Genomic DNA, 6,430 nt, shown 5'->3' with positions numbered 1-6,430 from the left:
GGAAGTTATAATGCAGGTTTATGAAGCAATATCCAAACTATATAAAAACTATATATTAAATGCTGTATACTGTATTAATGATCTGGAAACAACTGGTATTCAATCAAGTCTTGTATTTGTCACAAGGAATAATGAGAAAAGATTTATTTTTCTTGTTTCATACATTCTTTAATCTCTCTTTACCTGCTCCTTCACATAGATGCTTTACAGATTAACAGTGATCACCACAAAAATACCAAAGAATTATTTGTGAATAATTCGTATACTACTTTTTACTAAGAATCTTTTTTCACATGGCTTGTGTGAGGAGAAACAGAGGAAAGGAGAAGGAGCGATGCAGCATACATGCTTTTGTTTTCCCATTTTCTATCAAATTTAACTCACAAATTGCACTTTTAAAAAGTCCATTGATTCAATTAGGCTTTGCACTCATCTGTACTAAAAAACACTGTACCATAGTAAACCCTGCATTTGCCTTATAAACATTCAAACAGGAGGGGTTGCCACATTTTTCAGTCCATGTAATACGGCTGCACGTTTACAGCATGTACCTTTACAAACTCATTAAAATACCCCTCAATTCAGATGCAGTAGAACTGTAAAGTTAAACAGAGCAGAAATCTCATTAAAGAGATGCGCAGATGCAAAGAGACCAAACTCACAAGGGTGTAACAAATGATAAAGTGACCTTCATGGCCCCTGGATGCCCCAGTGTCTCTGCATTACCCGTTCAGCTTTACAGCACAGCAGGGTTGATAAAATCATTGTTTGCCCAGTGTTTGTGCATCATTAGTTTTTTATTTTACATGAATGCACAAAGCATTTCACGTGCAGGGAGTTGGCTTCAGACGAGGAGGCAGAAGGGATTTTGTAACAATGGCAGCTTCAGGATGACCTTTTCTTTTATAATAGTGTACTTTTACTGTGTGCTTATTTAAATGGTGACACCATCTGGTTGGTGAAAACCTCCTAATTTAGACCTTTGCCTCACCCCTAATGGCTGCTGTTAATTACATAATACATGCTTCAGTGCACTGATGGGGGGGCCTCTACGCAGATAACCAGGATACTCCTCCCTTTTTTTGGCCAAGGTACAACATATAAAATAGTCATCTCAGAGTATTCTTCTGTTAGGGTGCGCATCAGTAGATGTTGTGGTGTCTTCCCAAGAAAAAAAGAAGCACACAAGCTAGAATTTCTGACTAAGGATGGCCTATATCTTCTGCATTTTGGCACTTTTGTGTTTTGTATCATATGCTGCAAAAAACCCGGAAAATGAGCAGGAAATTAAAAACATGCAACTGCAGCAAGACTCTTTGTCATGGCTCAAGAGATTACGATACAAGCAGGTAAGATGTCTTTATTTTCTGTAATACCTTTCTGCATGCATGTTCCTAATGCTGAGAGCAACACAAAATCCTCCTAATGATTGAAGGCAGGCTCCAGGTCCCAGCTATGATTATGCTCCATAAATCTGGATGTGATGGTCTATAGTTTCTCAAATTGTAAAGTTTGTTCATATTTGCACATTTATATCTTATTTTTAATGAGATTTGATTCTGGTTCTGTGGAGATACCAGTCTTTCTCTCATTGATTATACTCTGAACTGCACCTCCAGGAATGTGCAGACTAAACATGGAGTACTTACGCAACTTTACTTTCATGCCAACAATCAATAAGTGTAAATGTTCAAGCAAAATGATTTATAACATAAAACAAATGTACAGATAGGTATTTGAAACGTATAGATATACTGAGGTAAAGTTTTTTACGTGCCCAGTCTGTTCTTTATAATTTTTCACATTATTTTTATGTGTGTTGTTCCATAGGAATCAACAAAGACTCGGACATTTGCAGATTTGATTCCTGAATTTGAAAATGGAATTACGCTCCAGTGGCCCAAAGACACCGAGAAACAAGAGAAGATTCGACGTGGCCTTGGAAGAAGCAATGCAACTCGCAGAATCGGCTGCAAAGTCTACTTCTGGAAATCCTGGGCTTCCTGCTAACCTTGCTTTCATTCAGGAGCCAGACTGAATGCCAAACCAATTCAAGTCTCTCGTTCTCTTTTCATACTTTCATTTATTACTAATTTAAGGGTCCATTTTACTATACACCTCTGAAATGAGATGTGAAATTGTTGAAAAAGAGATCGGGCAATGTTAAAGAAATTGAGAAAAAAAAACCCGTCCCCCAATAGTTTTTGCGTAATCCTGCTACATGTTGATTAAAAAACAAAAACTTAGAGTTCATTTCTCTGTTGTTGCTTCAGTCTCACTTTTTACAAGCTGTAGCTTAATGTCAGCAGTGTTTAAAATGATATCTCTATATATCTCTGACATTTTGATTCAACAGTTACACCATGCTTTCATATTTATACTTTAAGTGTCACAGAAAATGCTAAATGGTCCCACTTTGAATAAAAGTCTTTGACAGTCATATTTTACTTCACTGCTCAAACTAGAGAAATGCTGAAGCCACTTGGAGCCGCACCAACATTCATATCTGTTTAAAAGCACCTCTGACACTTTTATTGCAGGAAGCCGAACAATAGGTGACCCCCCCTGCTCTCTGAATGTTTGCATTATTCAATGCACCATCGACTGTCTGGAGGAGGCGCGCGCAATGAAGTGGGCCCTGAATATTTAATGAGCAGTAAATGAAATGACACAACCGAAAAGCTTCTGCTGAGCCCTGCGTGTCCTGCTCGTCATAGAGTTGGTTAAATAACTACTGCTGACACTCAGTGGGCTTCCTCTAACACCAACTGTGCTCCATTGTCCTGTGGAACGAACCGCTGTGTTTGAGCGTGCATGTGGTTTCTACGAAGTCATTCAAATTAACCCACATTTATTCATTCATTCCTTATAGCATTCAGTTCTGTACAGGCCCTCTTTGATTAGTACTTTTCTACTCTGTCACATTTTTTCACTCCAGCAGAGGAGGCTGTTCTTCCCTTTGTCAAATCCACATAGAGTTTAAATGTAGTAAATGCCCGCAGTGTGTTTGATGTTTCCCGCTGATCTTCATGTTATACCAGCAAAGCAATAAACCAGAATCTTTACAGACATCCATTCATCATTTTCAGTGTGTGTCGAATGTTCCTTGAATTGTTACACCATTGATCAAAGCATATCTTTCCCAAGGTAAGTGTAGTGTAGCTTTGGATAAAAGACTAATGTATTGCTTTTGCACGTTTCCACATACATGTCTATGTGTGTGCCGATTTACATAAAAACTGCACTGATGATCGTGCGTTTATGTGGCTCTGCATTAATGCATATCTTAGAGGCATTTCTGCTGAAAGATGCATTGATATCCACTGTGTGTGTGCTCAGTATTATGCATGCCTGCAGAACTCTGTTGCGCGAATTTCCTATGAAAAGAGAGAAAAGAAAAGAGGGAAATGGGTTGGATGTAGTGTGTTGGTAAGGAAAGCTAGATTGAGGATAAATAGATGGAGATGTGCAGAGGGACTGGAGATTAGGAAACTGAGAAAGAAGAAGGATGGAGAGAAAGAGAAGGGATGAGAAAAAGGGATGATTAAAGAAGCAGTGTTAGATCATAACTGCAGTCAAGGCTTGGCTTAGTATCCTTTTCTGTCCCTGGGCTATTAGGATTCAAGAGAACAGCTTCCCTCGGTGTCAGGAAGCACTGCCAGCACATTAACATGCTCATACTGCAGAGCTTCTTCCATAAAGTGACGGTGAGCGTGTGTGAGAGTGAGAAATATAGCCTGTGTGAGAGGATGTGTGGGCATGTGGCTGGGAGAGTGGGTGCATGTGTGCACTGTGCATGAACTTTTATGTGTCTTATGTCTCTTTGGTACCGGCGTGTTCTCTGGCAGTATCCCTTGCGGTACTCATCTGCAAACAGGAGAAGCCAAGAGCAACAAATCACAGAGAAAAAGAAGGCAGAGAGAAGGCAAAGTGATCCGTCTCTGTCGTCCAGGGACTGTCTCGCAAGGTGCCGCAGCAGAGTCGGGAAGGTTTGATGTCGGCGTCTTTAACCATCAAAGCTCATTTCATTCAAACGTGTATAATCATTACCGGAGTATAGCTCCTCTTCTCTCCCTCCCTTCTTCTGGAAGTAAACACAGTAGAACCAATTTACCCAATACTTGCCAACTCGGAACAGTTGATTTCAATGTAAAAGACTTAGATAAAACACAGTGAGCCGCCTGGATCAAAGCAGCATCACTGAGCCCTTAATTGAACTGAGACCAATTATTTTTAATGAGTAGAACTGAACGCCCCACTTCTGAGTAGGAGTTCCCTCATTCTCTCGCTGGGACGATGAGAAAAGAGAAACAAGTGGAGTCCCAGTGGCTCAGGCCCATACCTAAAAAACAACAGGCCAAAAAAGAGGCAGGCAGATGGGGAGGGAGGATGCCTGGGTAAAAGGATGAAGAATATTTTTACTCTGTGTGCTCATGAGTCTGCAAAAGACAAAGTCATGTACAGGCTCGCTGAAATAACAGTACAGGTAAGAAATAGGTGTTAGTTGATGAAGCTCAATGCAAACACATCATTCAACACTTTTTTTTGAGGTAGCTGAATTACAATATTTGTAAAGATGTGATTTATCATGAAGTTTAACACAATTGAAAAGCTACTTGATAAAAAAAACTGTTCAAATATTTTGTGTAAAAACCACAATTAATTATTTTCAAATCAAACAAATCTATGACACTGAATCTTATGTTACAGCAAAATTATCGAGGGGTAAAAGGTGTTTAATTGCGAAGCTGAGATTTACTTTATTTCATTTCAGTTTTGTTTCTCTGTTTGCGTTTAATGTATTTTTTCGTGAAACTGAATAATAAAACATTTTTTTCATTACATCCAGATTTTATTTGGAGCCGCACCAAATTACACACACTCAAAAATATTTGTTCCTTAAACATGCCTGATGTTTTCCATCAAGGTGCATGAATGATAATCTGAGAAATCAATGAAAATGTTGAAAAACACACAATATCTCTATCCTTATTTGGGTCATTTCCCACCCCACAAAAAACAACTCTCCTTGTGGAGGTGGAAAAAAAAAGTTTTGGAAAACTGTAATTCTGGTAAATTGACTTTTCATCATGCAAATTGTAGTTAGGTTAATATGTGTTAATTGTTAGAAAAGGGGGAAGGTGGTAGAGGACAGGTGGAGATGAGGAGAGAAATAAGGACCACAGGCGGAGCTGTAGCTGGAGAGAGAAGGAGGAGAAAATGGCCTTCAAGCTGTTTCCAAGCCTTGCCCTCCTGACGTGTCCCTAAACAGATGAGCCTTCCCGACTCCCATGGGTGTCCAAACAGCTGACCTTGACTTGTTTCTGTTCTGTTCTGTTTCTGTTGTAAAAAAGTTAATTACAGAGGCGGATGCTGTGAGTAGCACGGCATATTGATCAGGAGAAAGTGTTAGTTTTTGCTCTGTGATTTTGTGATTGCACAAAGATTTGGATATCAATACATTCTGCAATAAATTTAGCTGCTGTGCATTTCTGATATATTTTGCACGAGAAACGTGATCATAGCTTCTGTAAGTTTAGTAGTCTAGTTTAATTTCAATGACAATGATTCATCCTGAAGACGAAACATAAACAGTTTAGTGGTCCCATCACTTTTCTCTCAGTATCACAAGTCTAAATTTTTACTCTTTCAAAGATGTATATTTTAAGCTTTTAATGAGTACCCCAAGTTTTTGCAGATGTTTGTAGTTTCCATATTATCAACCCTACTGACTTTGGAGAAGTCACAGATCTTTAGGAAATAATCAGGTATATTTAGGAGACGATTTCTATAAGTGTGTGCAGTTTGGTGCAGCTTGATTTAATTTAATGGGACTGTTGGGCCTCGGCGGAGAAATGCGCTCTACGTCCATTCTATTTCTCTTTGTTTATCTCATCATGTTTAAATACACATTTTTGTCCCTATAGATTGCGGTGCTGCTCTCAGCTCAGCTGTTTACTGTAACTAAAGAAAACAGCGCAATAAAAAAGACAAGAGAACAAACTACCCCTCCTCCAACTCTGCTCTTCTCTGTGCTGCAGCCATCGCACAGGAGAAAGAACACAAGCCACGTCCTGAAAGTCAGGGGAGCCTTCCTCCTCCTCTTCCTCCTCCTCATTCTCCTTGCAGACGGCACGGAAGGTCTGTTTCCATGACAACGGGAGAATTAAGGGCGAAGGCGCACCATCCCCAAAATGACAACGGATTTAGGGGCCGGCAAGACGATAACTCAGCCCCAGTGAATTGATAAACACATTGGATTCTCTGAATCTGACTGAAGCGCTTTAAAAAGCCCCAACACTGATGGATTTAGGTTGTCTGCTTATCCTGCGGTTTCTCTTGTTGATACAAGGAACAACACTAATAAAGAAGATAAGATACACAGTCACTCACAATCAACGACACTGAATCAATCACTTGGGTGCATGTG

This window comes from Paralichthys olivaceus, chromosome 16 (assembly GCF_024713975.1).
Source record: "Paralichthys olivaceus isolate ysfri-2021 chromosome 16, ASM2471397v2, whole genome shotgun sequence".
Classification (NCBI taxonomy): domain Eukaryota; kingdom Metazoa; phylum Chordata; class Actinopteri; order Pleuronectiformes; family Paralichthyidae; genus Paralichthys; species Paralichthys olivaceus.
This window is presented reverse-complemented; position numbering follows the sequence as displayed.